General features: G+C 42.5%; 1 pseudogene; it reads left to right on the top strand.

Annotated features, from left to right (window-relative positions):
- The first annotated feature begins 15,622 nt into the window (after positions 1-15,622).
- LOC130039024 (uncharacterized) lies at positions 15,623-15,723 on the top strand (annotated as a pseudogene).
- Positions 15,724-20,929: the final 5,206 nt, after the last annotated feature.

The raw sequence follows: 20,929 nt of genomic DNA, 5'->3' as shown, positions 1-20,929 counted from the left end.
CAAACGCCCTAGCACTGTCAATGGTAGGAAGTGAAAACGAGGAGCTGGAGCAATAGGAGAGGAGGTACACTTGCCTTGCACACGTCTGACCTGTGTTCCATCCCCGGGCACCACATATGGTTCCCAAAGGGCTGCCGGGAATAATCCCTGAGTGTAGAGCCAGGAGTAAACCATGGACACCACTGGGTGTGTTGCCCCAATATAAAAACCAAATATGAGAGATGCCTCTGAGTCCTCACTGCCCGGTGCTCCGTCTGCCCCCTGCTGGTTGGTGTAGCCCAGTGTCAGGTCTGAGTTAACCTGAACTTGCACACACACTCCAGCAGAGCTAACAGAGCCCAGCCAGGCAGCACAGAGGCCTCTCTAGAGCCTCTCAGCTCCACCTGGCTAGTCACTGTTGGACTTTGACAGTTTCAGGGGAGAGTTGAAGTAAAAGCAGATTCCAAGGACCTAGACTCCTGGATGGACTCAACCTGCAAATTGCAAAGCAATTGCTTTCAGCTGTCTGCAAGAGACTGTGTTCAAACGATTTCACGCATAGTTCCTGTCAGAGCTTTCTGTAATAATTCTGCCATCACATGAGTGGAAATCCAAAGAGAACAAATTCTCTCTCTCTTTCTCAGGAACCTAACATCTGTAGCCAGGTACCTTGAATAATGCATCTCAAATCTTTTAAACTGCCTGGCTTCAAAAGGGCATTATTTCTTGAGTAGAAAGAGGAAACTTGAGGGAGAACTTGGCTCACCCATTAAAATCATGTCTTTGTCAAAATCATGCAAATTTCTAGGCCTGTAGATCGGTCCTCTTTCCACTGTCACTCCAAAAATTTATATAATTATTTCCCCTGGATATAAGAGGGTGGAGTGATAGCACAGCGGATAGGGCGTTTGTCTTGCACACGGTCGACCCGAGTTTGATTACTCTGCCCCTCTCGGAGAGTCTGGCAAGCTACCTAGAGTATCTCGCCTGCACGGCAAAGTCTGGCAAGCTACCCGTGACGTACTGAACATGCCAAACACAGTAACAACAAGTCTCACAATATTACTGGGCGCGTTCAAGCAAATCGATGAACAACGGGAGTACAGTGCAACAGTGCTACATAAGAGGGTGGGGAACATGCTCTTGCAGCTGCATCCTGAGTGATCACTTTTAAGATAGAACCGTTTTCTAGCTATAAAGACTGTGTTTAAATTTCACCATCTGTTTTCCTAATAATTATCAGAATAATTTTGTAACGACAGAGGCTTTAGGAAAGGTAGTGATGCTACCAACTGTTTAATGAAAGAAGGTTTTGTTTTTTCTTTTTTTGGCATCAAGGGAAATGACTTTTAATGTAATCCAGATGTCTGCTCTCCAGGCTTCCCCAATTCTAGCAATCTTATTGATCACATCAACCCTTAATATTTAAATTAGATGGCTTGGTATCGATTGTACACACATACACACATAAAGGAAAACCCAGCTCAACTTTATACCCATTCATTGTGGAAATTCTCAGGGGCAACATGGTGGAGTAGATAACTTTCTCCAGGCTCTCTGCTTCTTCTAAATCTTTTATCTTTCTTTTTCTCCCTGGGACACACCTGGCTGTGCCCTTTACTTCAGGCTCTGTTCTTAGGAATCACTCCTGGTGGTACTTAGTCGACCTTATATGGTGCTGGGGAAGGAACTAGGGTTGGCCATGTGCAAGGAAAGCACCTTAACACATGTGCTACCTCTCCGACCCACTTGATTTAACTTAGGAAGTTTTCTTTTCTCAAACTAAAACACAGATTTTTCCTCAAATTCTTCCCAAGTGTCTCTTACAGAAAAACATTGGTGTAAAGCCCATTTTGACAGATGATTTGAGAAAAACAGGGGTATTGCATTGATGCAGAGCACAGAACATTCTCTAAAATCTCAATATGAGTGTTTCCATTGATGTCCATGTCAAAATTTTCCTCTCTATCCACCAGAGAATTTCTCTGGGGCTCTCTTCTTCTGAGCTTCCAGATTCCATTTTTTTTCTGGACCTTCCTGTATTTCTTTACTATATATTTCTTCCATCAATTTACTCTGTCTCTAACATTTTAGTCTGTACTTGGAAACTCACTTTCTTCTTAAGAGAATTTTTACAACAGCATTTAAAATGAAATTTTGTTAATTCCTTGCTACATTAAAGTCTATGTCACATCTAGATTTTAGTAACTAGCGTATCAGCATTACTTTTATAGTTTTGCTAAAATTAGTCTATCCTTTGAAAATCACTGTTTAAAGGAAACATAACACTCAATATGGCCAGATTTTTAATTCATGTTTTTCCCCCTGCTTCTTCATAATTTCTATATATTGCCTGCCGAGGAAGGGATTTTTTCCCAGGAACAACTTCAATATCCTCTTTAAATTTTTTTGAAAGATAAAACTTTATTTTCTGGACATCATAATTTAGCTGGTAATATACTAAAGTTAAAATGATAAACCCAAGGTTATATTTGACATATTTAATGAAGTACAGAATTTGGAAAGAGGTGAAATGCTTGCCTGTGTATCATCCTTGCTAGCTCTAAAATTTCATGCTTTGAAACAAAATCCAGGAATACAGTCCAAGATAAAAAAAAAATTTCTGGTTTTGGCTCATAAAGTTTCATTCAAAGCTATTTTTCCACAATTAAATGACTCTTCAAGGCATTTTACTAAGCAAAATGGATCCCTTCACATCTAGAGACTACAAAGTATTTCCTTCAGCTCTTACTTGGGAAATGAGTCAGTAAATACCCTGGGATTTAATGTTAATGGAAATTCTATTAATTATTTGAAAGTGGTTTGCATTTGCTACCTGCTCATTTAATCCTGCCTCACATCACATCCCAAAAGGAATGTCTTCAAAGTTTTCTTTCTCTTATCTTCAAAGTTTGCAGAGAAGTTCCTAGGTCAGTTTTAATTCAAAGTTTAATTGTCTTAGAAGCATCCTATTCTTCCCACTGGTACACATCCTGCCATCCAAAATTGACATCATCCAAATATGACTTTATAAGGCTGATGATCAAGCCCTGTCAGATTCAGCCCTATGTATCACTGGCATGGTTGTGTCAGAACCCCCTCATCACATCACTATACTGTTGGTGCTCAAGTCTGACTCCCTGACTCCCAACATGGACCATATTAAGGTAATCATCTGGTTAACTCTTCATATTTTATCCAGATGTTTCCTAGTTGGACCAATAATAAGGGAGTCTTATAAAAATGGGAAAATGTTAATGTATTTGAAATATGTTTAAGTAGGAACTCAGTACCTGTGAAATGGTTCCTAGCCATCTTTACAAGTTTCCCAGAAAAGTTTTCTAAGTGCCCAGATCAGTCAGCTATTTGGTGGCTGTCATACTCTGTCTCTTTCTCAGTGTAGCTCCCTCAACATTTCAGTGTCAGCTATTTTTTTGGTCATAAAAATAGAGGCATTGGGGGCTGGACAGACAATACCACAGATAGGGCATTTGCCTTGCATGTGACCAACTGGGTTCAATCCCCAGCATCTTATATGGTCCCCTGAGCCCTGCTGGAAGTGATCCCTGAGCACAGAGCTAGGATTAAGCCCCAAGCATTGCCAAGGTATAGTCCCAAAACAAAATAAATAGATAAAATTAAAAAATAGAACCACTCTGGCTACAGGGTTATTGCTATGTGGTGGGAATGACTCTTTAGGTATATGTATATTAAGTCATATAATCCTTACATCCAGTCATTTTGAGTAAAATCAAGGTATTTTACTAAGCAAAATGGATCCCTTCACACCTAGAGTCTACAAAGTACTTCCTTGTACTTTGAGTAGGTTTTTTTTTCCATTACATAGATCAAAAGACTGAGAAATGCCATCAATGGCATTGGTAGACCCTGGAGTCCTTTCCTTTAACTACTCAGTGGTTTGCATATTACAGTAATGTTAGGTGTTGACTTTTCGTGGACCAAGGTGCAAACACAGGCCTTGACGTGAGCAGACCTAGGTTCAAATACCAGCTCAGTCACTTGTGATACTTTGGCAAGTGATTGACCATCTTTAATCTTCAGTAGCCTCAGATGTAAATGGGGATACTATTAGTGCTTTCCTCATCAGGTTACCATGAATAATAAATAAAATAGTACACAGAATACAGCTGACTCCTCAGTATACTGCCACTGTGCAATGAATATTCACTCTGAATATAGTAGCAGTAATCCTCTTTTATGCAAACATTCTTTTTCAGGATGATCAAATACCAAATACCTGGGTTCAATTACCAACTCAGTCATTTATGATACTTTGGCAAGTGTTTTACCATCTTTAACCTTCAGTAGCCTCAGATGTAAGTGGGGATACTATTAGTGCTTTCCTCATCAGGTTGCAATAAATAATAAATAAAATAGTACACAGAATACAGCCGGCTCATCAATATACTGTCACTGTGTAATGAATATTCACTCTGAATATAGTAGCAGTGACCCTCTATTATGCTAAAATGCTTTTTTTAAGGATGATCAAACTGTGACACGGAGAAGTGAAAAATTTGTCCCAAATCAAATAGCTCTATAGAGGCAGTCTAGGCTGGAAACTCAACCCTGGTCTGCAATTTTTGTTTGTCTGTTTTGTTATTTGGTTTGGGACTATACTTGGCTGTGCTTGGGGCTTTCAAACCCAGGTAGGCTGCGTGCAGGACAAGTGCCTTGCCTGCTGTTCTGTTTCCCCTCTCCCTGGTCTGTGTTCTTTCTAGCTTTATTGAATCCAGCTTTATTGAATCTTGGTATCAATGTCCATGAAGTTCAGTACGGCTGAAGTCCAGGGAGGTTGGATGTGTGGGGGAGATGGAGTGGGGTGGGGTTGGTGAGGAGTGCCATAGGAGATGTGGTTTTTATCAAGAAACTGTCTGCCCTGATCTTTCATACAATTGTCTGTGATGAGGGTTGGGTGGGCAGTTCCAAATGAGAGGAAGAAGCAGTGCGTGGCTGAATGCTTAGCAGAGGGCGTGTGCGAGCTCCCATCAAGTCTGGGAGTTGGGGACCTCTGAGTGCCTCCACCTTCATTTCACCTTTCTTTCAGTTCTGTGACTGTAGAACTCTTGATTTCCTTTAAGCCCACTCTACTTGTAACACAATATCATGTAAATGAGCGATCTTGGGAAGGTAGGTTGCTTGTCTCACTGTAGTTGCTTTGTTGCTCTAATGAAAACCACATGGTTCATAGTATTTTTGACTGGTTAATATGAGCAGATCAGCAGCATTTAAAAGTAAATATGGCTACTCATGTGGTGTTTCCTATAGCTACTTCAATAACTTTCAGAATTTCTACCAAACTTTAGCTTTCAGGAGAATGGGAAATTGAAAGAATCAACATTTCCTCTTGGTTTTGGTTTCCACTCATACTTTGAATTTGCTTACCTGAGATTTTGTGAAGGCAAGATATGACTGATTCAGGGTTTGCTTCCAAGGATTCGTGAAACATTTAACAAGATGGGGTAAATGATAGAAACAAATTCAGTTTTTTGTTTTGTTTTGTTTTAGGAGCGATAGCACAGCGGTAGGATGTTCACCTTACAAGCGGCCAACATGGCCGACCCAAGTTCGATTCCTCTGCCCCTCTCGGAGAGCCCGGCAAGCTACTGAGAGTATTCGATATGCCAGACACAGTAACAACAAAGTCTCCAATGGAGACGTTACTGGGCCCGCTCGAGCAAATCGACGATCAACGGGAGGGCCTTTACCTTTACCTTACCTTTGTTTTAGGAAAGAAGGAAGAGAGAGGAAAAGGGATTGTTCTACTTTTGCTGAGTCCTTGAAATTGGTTGGCATGGTTGGCTTGCTGTTTTGTTTGTTTTATTGTTTTGAGAAAGGAAGATTTTATCTATTTGTAGGGCCCTGGATCCAAAGTCCATGCATGTATATGTGGGGAGGGGGCACGAGGGGCTGGACATGGGTGCCATGCTGTGGGTTCTTAGGTTCTGCCATCTTTAGCACTTGTGAAACAGCCAATCTTTCCCAGAGTCTCTGGGTCTGGGAATTGAAGCAGCAGACCAGCCACGTGGGAGGAATCTCATATTTATTACAGGATCCACACACATTCTCCCATCCTCTCCACTGTTCCAGGTCCTCATAGTAGGCCTCTCTCAAAGCAGTGGACCGAGCTGCTGACTGTCCACTTTTTCAGTGAAGTTCTGCTGTTCTGCTCTCAGATAGGGACAGTAGCAACCTCCTCTGCTCTCTCTAGGCTCTCTGGGCTCACCTCTATGGCCAGAAGCACTCCCAGCACTGCTAGCGCTCCAGCACCTCTTAGTGAACTGCTTGCTCACTCAGAGCTTACTCTTCTTTCTAGTTTACTCATTACCTGGGCCCCCTGTAGTCTTAGAATTCTCTATTTTTATAGGGAAGCAGGACAAAATCAGCTCTGTGTCAAAGCTTCCTTCCCTACAAATGTTCAGACACATATTCAAGTCCTGAAGGACTCACTGTCTTGCCTGAGTCCCGTTTCCATGGTCTCTGTCTTCAAAGTCCTGTTGTTTTGTCCCAAACACAAAACACTCATATTCCCATCCTGGACTCTGAAACATGCCGCTACACATGTAGCCTCTTTCAGACCAAAAGACTGATTGTATTTAGCGTGGGAGAAAAGCCCAATATTTTGATTTTGATCCAAACTCCTATATATTCATTACTTGAGTTCTCTTTGGAGTCATTTGAATATGTAAATTTGCTTCTTGAGAATTTTTTTTTTTTGATTTTTGGGTCACACCCAGCAATGCACAGGGGTTACTCCTGGCTCTGCACTCAGGAATTACTCCAGATGGTGAGATGGTGCTCAGGGGACCATATGGGATGCTGGGAATGGAACCTGGATCGGCCTCATGCAAGGCAAATAAATGCCCTTGCTGCTGTGCTATCACTCCATCTCAGAGAAAAATTTAAAAAGCATTTTTTTGGGTAAAGGTTCAAAAAAATTTCTTTTCTCCTCATATGAATCATACCTCTTCTTCTTTACCCAATATTCATTATAGAATGTTCCTGTGATTAGACAAATGAAAGGGACTCAGCTCTCCTCCTAGAAAGAAAATGAAACAGATGAGAGATTTTTACTTCAAGTCCAATCATATCATTAGAAAAAAAGTTATCTTAATAATTAGGGTAGGTCTTCGGGGGCCAAAGATTATGTCCTATCCTGTCAAGTAGTTTAGAGAAACAAAGGGCGCACAGCGGGTAGGGCGTTTGCCTTGCACGCAGCCAACATGGCCGACCCGAGTTCGATTCCTCCGCCCCTCTCGGAGAGCCCGGCAAGCTACCGAGAGTATTCGATATGCCAGACACAGTAACAACAAAATCTCCAAAGGAGACGTTACTGGGCCCGCTCGAGCAAATCGATGATCAACGGGAGGGCCTTTACTTACTTTACTTAAGAAGGAATTACCAGGGTTCTTCATAACCTTGAGGGTCAAAGACCTTTCTGCTGAGGTTCATTTAGCTTATGCCAAGACTGTTCTATGACAGCTCAGATCCATCTGCTGGTGGAGGCCAGGATGATGAAATTGTGCATGAGTAGGTAGGTAGGGAGTTTTCCAAAACTAGAGCATCCCAGTGGTAAGAATCTGGTGATACAACCATTAGGGGAAGGGTAAGTTGGAAGGATAAAAGAGACTTGTAGCAGTCAGCTGAGAACCCTGAAGGATGGTTCAGAGGCTTGAAGCACTTGTTTTGCAAGAATGGACCCCTATATTCAATCCTAGTGCTACCAAATGCTTTTAGCATGACTCCACTGTTTGGGATTCCTGGTGGCACAATTATTTTTGGGTTTTTGTTTTTGTTTTTTTCCTTTTTGGGTCACACCCAGTGATGCTCAGGGGTAACTCCTGGTTTTGCACTCAGGAATCACTCCTGGTGGTGCTCAAGGGACCATATGGGATGCTGGGATTTGAACCCTGGTTCGCTGCGTGCAAGGCAAATGCCCTACCTGTTGTACTATTGCTCCAGCCCCAACACAATGATTTTTGATCCTCTGCAGTATGTGCTAGTACTACTCCTAAAAGTGAAACCTTTGTTGAGCAAATGTGTGAACACTATGGTGACCCCTGGCAAGCAATATAACTATGTGTGTGATCCCCATGAGAACCATAATTAGGAGTACGTATTATCATCTCAACAAAGGAAAGGGAATAGGGTAAAACACACACATAGTTGAAGGATGTAGCACCCATATCATAAAACAGTACTGAACAAAAGTTCCAATGCAAAGGACCCAGAATGTTCATTGTGAAAGGTACAATGTAGATTCAACACCTTGCCAATGTCAGTTGACTCACATAACATGCCAACCAGATGTAAAGACAACCTCAACCATACCCACAAATTGGAAAAAACAAAGGTAACAAAGTGAATTGAAAAAGGCAGATGATTCAAGAAAAATTGTCTAAACAGATCACAAGGGTTATACTTAATTTCTCCCATTTCAAGATTCACAGTCAATAGTCAGGTCCAGGCTACAGAAAGGTAGAAGTCTTGAAATTGAATTTTTATTTAAACTCCATTGAGTCCCTACATTCCTACTTAAAGAGTCAAAGTCATGAAAACCACACTGGGAGTTTTGGAGCTCAAAATTACCAGTCTATGAAAAGAAACAGAAGAAATTGAACACCTTCAAGATTCAAGGTAGTCATCATGAAGAAAGTTCAACGGTTTTACTGTTCACAGCTACTTGTCTCTCTCTCTTTACCTTTCTCCCTCTCTTTCTTTCACTCCATATATATATGTGTGTGTATGTGTATATACATATATATATTTATACATATTGAATGGGCTGGAGCGATAGCACAGTGGGTAGGGCATTTGCCTTGCACATGGCTGACCTGGCCAACCCAAGTTTGATTCTTCTGCCCCTCTCAGAGAGCCCGACAGGCTACTGAGAGTTTCTTGCCCGCAAGATAAAGCCTGGCAAGGTAAACAGTAACAACAAGTCTCACAATGGAGACATTACTGGGCCCGCTCGAGCAAATCAATGAACAATGGAAGGACAGTGCTACAGTGCTACATATTGAATAGGGGAACTTTCAAGTTTTTATATACAACTCATTGTGTCTACCAGCCTCATGAGGACTCATTCATTATTGCTCTACCATACATAAAATTTCTAGTTACTCTCACTGATGCCTTTGCTGCCCCCTGCCTTTTCAACCAGCATTAGATGGGTTCTTCATAACTGATCTAATCGGCAGACTATGGTAGCTATTGGAGTGATAGCACAGCGGAAAGGAGTTTGCCTTGCACGGAGCCAACATGGCCAACTCGAGTTTGATTCCTCTGCCCCTCTTGGAGAGCCCGGCAAGCTACCGAGAGTATCTCGCTGCACGGCAGAGCCTGGCAAGCTACCCGTGACGTACTCGATATGCCAAACATAGTAACAACAAGTCTCATGATGGAGACATTACTGGGCCCGCTTTAGCAAATCGATGAACAACGGGAAGACCGTGACCATCCTCAACACTAAGAATGGAGAATACCCAAGTAGATGTCTGTTTTAGGAATTCCCTTTAACCAGTTCCTTTTGTGAATTTCAAGTTTTCTTTTATAGAGTACAGAAGTGAAAGACAAATTTGTTCACCCTACAGTGAGTGTTAGTATCTGGAAGACCTATATAGGACTGAGGAGAAGGGTTTTTACTGCTTATTGTTTTCACTTTAGGAACTTCATAGAGCAGGGAATGTTCCATAAACACTGAATGGGAACTCTCTTCACTTAAAGTTCATAGGGAGTTAACTTTCTTTGCAGACTCCCCTTTGAGACATCCTTATGAATCATGGACCCAGAATAATACTTCTAGATTATACTATCTCTGGGAATTACTATTTATTTATTGAAGGTGTTTGCAAATGATGTGTATGTTTTCTTCAACAATTACCTGCTAAACAGAGCAAATAATAATGGTGGAAAATAGTGTAGAACTGAAACTTATTGAGCACTTCTTCTTTATAAATTTTAACTTTGTAAAGTCTATGTGTATAGTTCAATTATTCTCTCCATATCACAAATAAGGAGACTAATGTACAGAGGGGCTAACTGACATACCCAGGGTGACACACTGCATGGCTGAGAGAATTGGAGCCATATTCAAACCCTTCTCACCTGATGCCAGCGTGTCTGCTCACAACCTCAAGACCTTTCTTCAAGAGCCAGCAGCTGAGACTGAGGAACAGTCTGACCTCATGATAAAGTACTTCTGAGTTTCTTTAGGCTGAAACTTAGAGAAATAACTCAATCGTAGAGAAAGGTACCATTGGAAAGGTGATGGTGTACCGGTGAACTGCAGGACTTTTCGGTAGTGATTTAGATTTTCAAAGTTTGATGTCATGGCTCTCTCTGCAAAGTGAGATAAAGGCATTTCGGAGAAGTGAGAACTTGTTTGGGAATAAGCTATGTTTAGCTTTTCATGGTAGCAGAAACAAATTCCAATCGAGAGACATGACATGAGATCTTCTTTTTTTCCTATGTTCTTAGGGAAACTGGTGGGTAAGAAGGAATGAAGGGAGAATGTTAGGGTTAGATATTTCGTCACCAATGGCTTATGTGACCATCATTTTGTTTCATGATTTTAAATTACAGTGAATTTTATATAAACTATCAAACAAGATTTGGATGATAGAAGATCAGCAAGGATAGGAGGGAAGCTCTCAAGCTTGGTTTGAAGTCTCACTGGAGTTTCAAAAATGGCAGACATGACAGAAATGTTGTTCCATGGTTGGAAGCCAGACTCATGAGCTGGGGGATAAGGCAGCTGTGATAGAGAAAGGATCACTAAATCAATGATAATTGGAGGGATCACACGGGATGGGAGACGTGTGCTGAAAGTAGACAAAGAACCAAACATGATGTCCTCTCAGTATCTGTATTGCAAACCATAATGCCGAGAGAGAGAGAGAGAGAGAGAGAGAGAGAGAGAGAGAGAGAGACAGAGAGACAGAGAGACAGAGAGAGAGGGAAACTGTCTGCCATAGAGGCAGGTGGAGGGTTGGGATGGAGGGAGGGATACCGGGGATATTGGTGATGTAAAATGTACACTGGTGGAGGGATGGGTGTTTGATCATTGTGTGATTGAAACTCATATGTGAAAACTTTGTAACTTTATCTCATGGTGATTTAATCACTGTCACTGTCCTCCCATTGTTCATCGATTTGCTCGAGTGGGCCCAATAAGGTCTCCATTGTGAGACTTGTTGTTACTGTGTTTGGCATATTGAATATGTCATAGGTAGCTTGCCAAGCTTTGCTTTGTGGGCAAGATACTCTCAGTAGTTTTCCAGGCTCTTCAAGAGGGGCAGAAGAATCGGATCTGGCTTGGCCAGGACGGCTATGTGCAAGGCAAACACCCTACCGCTGTTCTATCGCTCCAGCCCATGATGATTTAATAATACAATAAATAAATAAATCACTGTCACTGTCACTGTCCTGTCCTCCCATTGTTCATCGATTTGCTCGAGTGGGCCCAGTAACGTCTCCATTGGAGACTTTGTTGTTACTGTGTTTGGCATATCGAATACGTCACGGGGAGCTTGCCAGGCTCTGCCGTGCGGGCGAGATACTCTCGGTAGCTTGCCGGGCTCTCCGAGAGGGGCAGAGGAATCGAACTCGAGTCGGCCATGTTGGCTGCGTGCAAATCAAACACCCTGCCTGCTGTGTTATTGCTCTAGCCCAAGACCTGTACAAGTAGCAAAAATCAACATTGATCAGTTATGATCCATTTTACAAGTGGTGATAGAAATTTCGTGTGTGAGAGGTCTTGTACACATGAAGTATCTTGCATTTAAGAGGTCATGATCATGCACTTAGAAGGACGTGATCTTTGCTTGCTTGGAGTTTGGTGCAGAAGATTGATTCCTGTCCTGGGAAAATCAACACTGTAGTGTTGTAAATGCATTGATGAGAAAGACACGTCAAATCATACTTGAACTCATAGGTAGCATATAAGAGTTTAACTGGGGAGAAGGCTGATCTCAAAAATTTCTTAAAGGAAGTGGCGGCATTTATTCTGAAGCCTTCAGAGTGAATCACCATAAGGCTGAAAAAATGGAATGGGGTGTGGGGGTTGTTTCAGGCAGAAGGGTCACGACTTATGTCAGTGCCAGAAGGAAGCGAGAGCTCAAGATAACCTGATGTGGCCAGAGAGAACTGTGCCTGCAGAAAGTGGCTAGAATTGAGACTGGATTTGGGATAGATCATAGGTTTTTAAAACCAGACAATGAGGTGGGTATGTGCTGTCATTATTTTACAGTGGAGGCTGATGAACTCAGGGGGCTAAGTGACTTAGCCTGTATCATACTGTGCAGGTGGTAAAATTAGAAAGGATCTCATATCGTTCTTACCCCAAAGATTAAGTTCTCACTACATTGCCCTTCTGGTATCTTTTTTGTAACTTTGGGAAAAAAATTAATTAAAATATCTACCTCTACTCTGTTTTGATCTAGGAGCCATTGTGTCCTCTCAAGATGAAATGAATTGAATTTTATTTGAGTTTATTCTTCTCTGATCCTGATGGAGGCAGCAAAACACCAAGAACACTGCTCAGTCTCAGGCCTAAACTCTGTGAGCAAAAGCTGGGAAAGGCAGGCCACTTTTGTATTCCAAGCAAGAGTCCAAGAGAAAACACACAGCAGTTCCTTCCATTAAATTTTAAAACGGCTAGTTTGTTCATGACCTTGGCTGATTAAGGTCAGAACTCAACATGATAATGCTAAATATATCAGGAAAATTTATGTTTGCACACTGGAGCATGCTCCTGACCGGGGTTCTCTACATCTAAGTCTCTGGATATATCCCTTGGGAAATCCAAGTTGGTTTGAAGGTGTATTCCCTCTGCCTTTTATCTTCTCAGCATGGGGCAAAAACCCAGCATAACTGTGGCATTTTACAACTGATAAATTAAAAACAAAGTTATGGGAAATAATGTGCAATTGCAGTCCATAAGAACTGGAAGTACCTATATCCAGTTGGACTCTTTTTGGCCAATCATCTGATGGCATTTTTGCTTTGGGATCTTGGGACTTTGAATTCCAGTCACTCTGTCTCCCTCTTGTCTTGGGAAAAATTGAGAGAAAAACAACAAAAGTCTTTGGGACTATCAACTTTCCTTTAGTCTCTCTTTAGTCGTTGGCTACCGTGCCCAGTGCCATATTGTTTGCTTTCCTCTTCCATTTAAGTGGCAGACAAGAAATAACCTCAAATTTAATCACTGGAAGAGAAGGAAGGAGTATTAATGATGCTGATAAAAGCTGACCTTTAAATAGGGCTTTCTATGTACAAGATATATGGTTCTCAGACTTTGTGTACAATGACTCAGAGAATTAGCCTGATAATACTATGTGCTAACGAATACTTATCTCCAGGGCTGGCTTTATAGTCAGAAAGGCAGGGCACTTGCCTTGCACATGGCTGACTGGGGTTTAATCCCGAACATCCCATACGGTTCCCCAGCCTGTCAGGAGTGACCTGAGGGTAAAGCCAGGAGTAAACCCTGAGCACAGAGGGATGTGTCTCACAAACAACAACAAAGAATACTCATCTCCATCTGTTTACAGAGGGGTTCATTTGCTTACCCAAAGTCATAAACTTGTTATGTGGTACAGCCTGGTTTGAAGCCTGGAAGTCTGGTTTTTATCTATGCGCTTAGTCAATTGATTAGGAGAATGGGAATGAATCATTGACCAAGATGGTGCAGGCACCCTGCTAGATACCTTGTGAATTTTATTTAATGTTCCTAATTAGCTCTTGAAATAAAGTCTTATAGCCCTTCTTGAGTAAAGAAATATAAGTGACTTTCATGGTTCTATAACTAGTACGTAGTAAAGCAGGGATGGGACCATGGTCTGAATGATTTCAAACTTCACAGTATGTTCACTATAGTGTTTCAGAATTCATAAATCACCCTCATACATAGTTTAAGTTCACTCTTTTTGAATTTTGTATATATGAAATGTCAGTGTCCAAATTTAGGTACTTGGATCGCTCATTATTTGGGGTGGAACTTTGAGTAGCTTCTTGAGGCAGGAGAAACCTTTTGTGTGGGAATGTGGAGGAGTGAGCTGAGATGTTCAGGTAGAAATCATTCTTTGCTAGTGACTATTTGCTCATTCTAACACACCAGCTTAACAATTTTTTCCTCTTTCATTGTACCCACTGTATTTGATAGTTTTCACTCCAGTAGTGCGCAGCCTCTCTTAGGTATCCTTTTCTGAATTTTAAACTAACCTGTCTGACATTATTATACAGGTTTACCAGCTAACCTAAGCTAGAAATATCTTTTCTCAAAAAGTTCACCTACCTCCATTACTTGAACATTTGATCCGTCCATGACTTCTAAAGATTTTTACAAATATTTCTGTTTTTGTTCTCCTGTATCTGACTTCCCATTCATCCTCACTCACCAAAATTATCAGAGTTGTTGCTCCAATGACTTCAAGTTTCTCTTTCCAAGCATCCCCATTGTATCTACCCTATATGGTCCCCCAAACCCAGCAGGAGGGACCTGAGTGCAGAGCCAGAAGTAACCCCCAAGCAATTACTGAGTTCTGGTGTAATTACTCTGGTATGGGAATGTGATTGTGTCATTTCTTTTTAAAAGTCTGTCAGTGGCAAACCCCAAGCACTAAAGTATTTTCTCAAACTTCATGTTATGGTCTTCAGTAATGTACTCTCAGGCCTGATGGGATCTCCTGGGCATTAAAAAAAAAATTCCTCCTATTTTAAAATTTCAAGGGGTTTAAAATTTAAATAGATGCATCTTCTAAATCATTTGATGATATGTGTAACTTGAAACCAAGTAGTCCAATAAGTTGCTCAAGGTTAGCACTGTAGTACTGTCATCCCATTGTTTATCCATTTGCTAAAACTAGCGCCAATAATACCTCCATTCTTCTCTGTCACATGCTAGTGTAGCCCAATGGCATCTGATTGTTCCATGAACACGAAGTGAGGACCATTATTGTTACTGTTTTTGGCATATGGAATATGCCACGGGTACCTTGCCAGGCTCTGCCATGCGAGGGTATACTCTCGGTAGCTTGCTGGGCTCTCTGAGAGGGTTGGAGGCTTTTGGGGCAAGAGAAACTGTGTCGCTTTCTTCCAGGAGCTTTGTCTCTGGATCTTGGCCGTTGGTGAGATTACATGGAGCTGGGGACAGTTTGTGGGTGTGATTGCAAGCTACTGGAAAACGGGGGATCTGGGTAGAGGAGGCCCAGTCCTGATATGAGCAGACTTGGAGATCTTAGCCCTGGCCACTTGGGTTCCTCTGCCAGTTCCTTCATGCATTGAGGCTCGTCCAAGCGTGTGGAGAGTGGCCTTGAGCATGGCTGTGGCTGGGTTCCAGAGTTCTGCGGCTGCTAGACTCTGCTTGGGGTGGGGAGGGAAACTCAGCCTGCCCCTCTCTGAGTTTCCCCCTCCCCATGAAGACAGCCTGGAGCAGGGGCAGGAGATTCTGCATTGCGATTCTGCATTGCTCTCTTCTGGGAGCTTTGTTTTATAGTCTCTGGATCTTGACCGTTGATGAGATTACATGGCGCTGGGGGCAGTTTGACCTGCCCCGCCCCCCCCCCCCCCCCCCCCCCGCCATGTAGTTGCTTGAGGTTACTGAGTGAAAAGCAGAGATGCTGTGTTCACTTCAGCAGCTCACATAGAAAAACTAGAATATAGAGATTAGCATGGCCCCTGCACAAGGATGGCATGCAAAGTTGTGAAGCGCTCCATAGTTTTGAAACTGACCACTGAAAGGAGGTAAACTGATATGCATGATACCTTTTCAGTAACAGCATTGCAAACCACAGTTCCTAAAAGGAAGAGAGAGAGAGAATAGAGAGAGAATGAGAGCTAGAGAGAGCAAGAGAGCGAGAGCGAGCACATGTGAGAGAGACAGAGAGAAAGAGAGAAAGGCAGGCTGCAGGAGCGGGCTGGGGGGAGGTGAGCAGGAGGGAAACTGAGGACATTGTGGTGGGAAATGTACACTGATGAAGAATGTGTGTTGGAACATTGTGTGACTGAAACTCAGTCATGCACTACTTTGTAACTGTGTATCTCATGATGATTCAATTAAAATATATATAATATAATCTAAAATATATAACAGTATATAGTTAAAAGATTAAAAAAATAACCCAGAGATACTGAATGGCAAAGGAAGTGCTGCTTCCCCTGACACATGACATTACTGTCTTTTTTCACGTAGGTTCCAAGCCAACTGGATTGGAGAGACAGAGTGGAAGAGTTGAGTCATTGCTTAGCTCTGCGTCTTGAGGTACACTGAATCAAGGGATCTGTGCATGCTTATAGAGAGGACCATATTCCCATGCCAGGAAGCATTTGGTTCCAGTTAAACAGTAACATTAGTTGCATTAAGTGAATTTTGTTAATCATTTTGTTAGTTTGAATTGGATTTTACTTAGTAAATTTGTTTTGTTTTTAATATTGTGGAAAAGTTGTAAGTACTGATGACATCAAACATTTCTAGTGTGTGCTTATGTATGTTCAAATAATTTTGTCATGAAAAGTTATCAAACTGAGCATTTATATATGTATATGTACATATATTTGGGGGGCCACACCCAGCTTTGCTCATGGCCAACTTTTGGTTCTGTCTTCAGGGATCATTTCTGGTGGGGCTTTGGGTACCATAAGGATCAAATGGTACCAAGGATCAAATTCAAAATACCATGTGCAAGGTAGGTGCCCTACCTACTGTACTATCTCTCCAGTCCCAGAAACTGAAATATTTGATAGATCATTTCTCTCTTTTTTCTTTAAATTTTTTTTATTTTAATGTATACAAAGCCCACAATTATTGATATGTCTAGAGTTGAAATTGATTAGGTTTTAAAAAGCTCCAATAGTAAGCATAATAAAATCATTTTTATGTGAAAATGGTTTTATCTGATCACAGAATTAAGTCCTTGTCTAAGACCTTGTCTAAGTTTGTTGTGAGATGAGCCTTCTGTGTTGTTTTTGTTTGTTGAGTTTAGTTGGCTCTGATGTTACCGTCCCATCTAATTTGGTGTGCTTCTACTGAAATGTCAGTATTGAGGAAAGAGGCGGTGTTGCATGGCCATGTATGCAACTGTGGAGTGCAGAGACTTCAGGATCTTTGGTCTGGGCCAATGAGTTGACATGGCAGCGGATATGGGAGGTAAGAATTAAGTACCACTTCCTTAGTGTAGCTGCTGGGGCTTCCAGAAGTATGGGGATGGAGTGGGGAGCTGCTGCCCATCCTGACTCCAAGAGGCTCTCAGAGGTCTCAGCCTGGGCAGCAGTGTACCTGAAACTACTCGAAGTTTGGCGTCTCTGCAGAGAATACTTGTGAAGTGGCAGAGTCGAGACCTTAGCGTGGCTGTAGTGGTGGGTTGTGGGTGCAGCTGCCAGTGCTAGGACAGAATGGGTACTCAGGCCGCCCACCTCCTGAGCATGCTCCAAAGTTTTCAGCCTCAGGACCAATGTTTCCATGGAGTTTAGCTCCTTGGTGAGCATCTTCTGTAAGATTTAGTTGAGAATTGGTAGAGCAGGGTCAGTGGATGAGTCAACATGGCAGTGACTGGGGGCGGTGGGATGATAGATCATTTTTCTTAAATTAATTCAGACAGTTTTCTATACCCAAGATCCAGAAATGCTGAGCTAATGTTGAAGTGCCACTTTCTTAGCAGAGGCGCATCTTCCTGTCTTGTTTCTAGTCTGCTTTGGCTCCTTCCTACTCACACCTTCCACGACTACCTCCCAGGACTGCCCTGGCTCATCTTAGAGCCCCTTGACAATAGGCAGGTTTTGTTTTTCCAGATGGTTGTTTTGAGCCATCCCCAGTGGTGCTCAGAGGGAATTGCTCCCCGGAGTGCTTAGGGGAATCATGCAGGTCCCAGGAACCAAACCTAAGGCTTTTGCATGTAAAGAATGTGCCCTTTCGCGGATGTGGCGAGAAAGGGACACTCCTTCACTGTTGGTGGGAATGTCGACTGGTTCAGCCCTTCTGGAAAACAGTATGGACGATTCTCAAAAAATTAGAAATTGAGCTCCCATTTGACCCAGCAATACCACTCCTGGGAATATATCCCAGAGAGGCAAAAATGTATAGTCGAAGTGACATCTGCACTTGTTTGTTCATTGCAGCACTCTTTACAATAGCCAGAAACTGGAAGAAACCTGAATGCCCAAGAACAGATGACTGGTTAAAGAAACTTTGGTACATCTACACAATGGAGTACTATGTAGCTGTTAGAAAAGATGAAGTCATGAAATTTACATACAAGTGGTACAACATGGAAAGTATCATGCTAAGCGAAATGAGTCAGAAAGAGAGGGATAGACATAGAAAGATTGCATTCATCTGGGGGACATAAAGTAACAAAATATGAGATTAATACCCAAGAATATCTGAGATCAGCACCAGGAGGATTACTCCATAGCTTAGTGGCCAGTCGGGCATTCTAGAGGAAAGGGCAGCTCAGATAGAGAAGGGAACACCAAATAAAGGGTGTTTGGAGGATCCTCCCAGGAGGGGAGATGCATGTCGAAAGTGGACTATGGACTGAACATGTTTGCCACTCAATGCCTCTTTTGCAGACCACAACACCCAAAAGGAGAGAGAGAACACAGGGGATTGCCCTGCCACAGAGGCAGGGGGGATGGGGGGATGGGGGTGGGGGGGATATTATCCATGGGGGTGGAAAATGGGCACTGGTGGAGGGATGGGTATCTGATCATTGTATAATCAAACCCAAGCACAAAAATTGTAAATCTACAACTGTACTTCATGGTGTTTCACTAATTAAAAAAAATTAAAAAAAAAAAAAGAATGTGCCCTTTGAGCCATCTCCTCGGTCCTTTTAAAACATTTTTTTTAAAGATTCGTTAATTTTTTTCCACATTTGTACCCAATGCTTTAAACAGTCAGTGAATAATTATAGAATAGGAATGAAGAAATGAATGGATGAACATAGGCTAGAAGGTAAGGGGGAAAAAAAGAAGGTAATTCTAGGATTAACATGACTTGAAATACATCTAATCTTAAAAATGTATTTGTGACTATTATTTTCATAGGCTGTAATTGGCTTTCCTAGCTCTTCTGATGCAAGTTGTTTCCAAGAAATTTATAGGTGAGGGTTGAAGGAGACGAGAGAAGGGGGAATGAGATGGAAAGAGGTGAGGTAGGAAAGAAGAGAGGAAGGAGAGAAGAGGAGAGGCTGAAGGGGAGAGGAAGAGAGAGGGGGGAGAGTTGAAACTCACATGGAAAGGGCAGAGCCAATTGCAGCCTCTGTCCAGGAAAGGCCCATTTGCTCACAGTGCTTTTAACTCTGGCCCTTCTCAGAGGATCAAAGAGAAACCGTCCACCTCTTGACGCTTGTCAGCTGCTCCCCTTCCACCTCCTTAGGCTTCCAAAGAATAATTTGTTTAAACAATTTGTTTAAATTTGTTTTATGTGCATTTTATTTTTATCCCTGGAATTATTTGCTTTTCATTTTGGTGTGTGGGAATGTGAATTAGATCAACTGATGGGGCGGGTGGGGGGGTGCAGACAACTGGTTGTGGTGAGAACTACACATCTTAGTCTGATCTCTGGTGCCTTGTGGGGTCCCAAAGGCCATGCTGGAGTTTACTGATGGGTCATCAGCTGTAGCGGGTCTCTGCTGTGACACCATTTTCCTAAGGAAAATCTGGGCAGGCTGTAGAGATAACTTCATTCACTGAGTCTCGAGAACTTTCCTTTATCCTCAAGTAATTGTCTCCTGTCCTAGGCTCTATCTAGACTCTGATCAGACAGGACAAAATTATAAAATTGGTACTTTTGTGGGTCAGGGATGTGGCTCTGGGGCACCTGGGTCTGATCCTTGCCACCACCAAAGGGGAAACAAAGAAAAGTCCCTTGTAACTGCATAAAGCTTTACATGGAATTAACTTAGGAGGACACAGAAGGGTGTCTGTCTTGGTTTTCCCTTCAGAAATTTGCCTTTTTTAGGGCTGGAGAGTTATGATGTTTGCCTTGCATGCAGCTGACCCTAGTTTAATCCCCCTGTACCACACGTGGTCCCCTGAGTGCTGCCTGGAGGTCACTCTTGAGCTCAGAGCCAGTGCCTGGTGTACCCCTCAACCCACTACTCCCAAAAGAAATCTGCCTTTTCCTTCTTCCCCAGGAGACAAGGGGATCAGGTCCTCCAGTTCTGGTTTCTGGGGCCTGCTCCCACATTAAAAAAAATCTCTTTTACTTTAAAATGGTGATAAAAAACACAAGGCTTTCTTTTCTTTTTATACACAAATGCAATGATATGAATTAAAATAAAAATAGGATGAGGGATAAAAGAAGATATAGTACAGCTGGCAGGGCACTTTCCTTGCACCTGGAAGACCTGGGTTCCATCCCTGGCGCTGCATTTGATGCTCCAAACCCTGCAGGAGTGAACGCAAAGCCAGGAGTAAATCTGGAACATTGTTGGGTGTGGTCCCCAAATAAATAAAAAAATAAGAATTGGGGGGGAAAGTTTTATCTACTGAATAAGGTACTATACCAACAACACAGCAGAGTTACTGTTCTGAGTGTGCTTCTCTGCCCCCGTATTTGATCCTCCGATACAGGTGAAAGTCACCCACGCATCAGGCCTTTGCTCCAGTCTGTTTAGCAGCCCTGGGGACCTTCCTTCATCCTTCTCCATCATCAGCATGAGTCTTTAGGGAGAAAGAGGCTGAAGGGTAGGTGCATCAGAGGACATGGCAGGGAGGGTGGGGATGGAGGGGTCTGGGTGGAGAAGGTGACTATGTCTGGGATTCAGGGCTGCTCAGAGGGACTGGAAGCCACCAGAGGCCACCAAAGGTGATCACCTGAGCACTTCAGAGTCCCTCCCCTGGACACCTTTTCCTGAGCAGCAGCTCTAACAAACCACACAGTTTTCAGGGGTTTTCACTTTCTGTGTTTTTTGCTACCACTAAATGG

This window comes from Sorex fumeus, unplaced genomic scaffold (assembly GCF_029834395.1).
Source record: "Sorex fumeus unplaced genomic scaffold, SorFum_2.1 ptg000081l, whole genome shotgun sequence".
In the NCBI taxonomy this organism is placed as follows: domain Eukaryota; kingdom Metazoa; phylum Chordata; class Mammalia; order Eulipotyphla; family Soricidae; genus Sorex; species Sorex fumeus.
The sequence above is the reverse complement of the archived record's forward strand: the minus strand, read 5'-3'. Positions and strand labels throughout refer to the sequence as shown.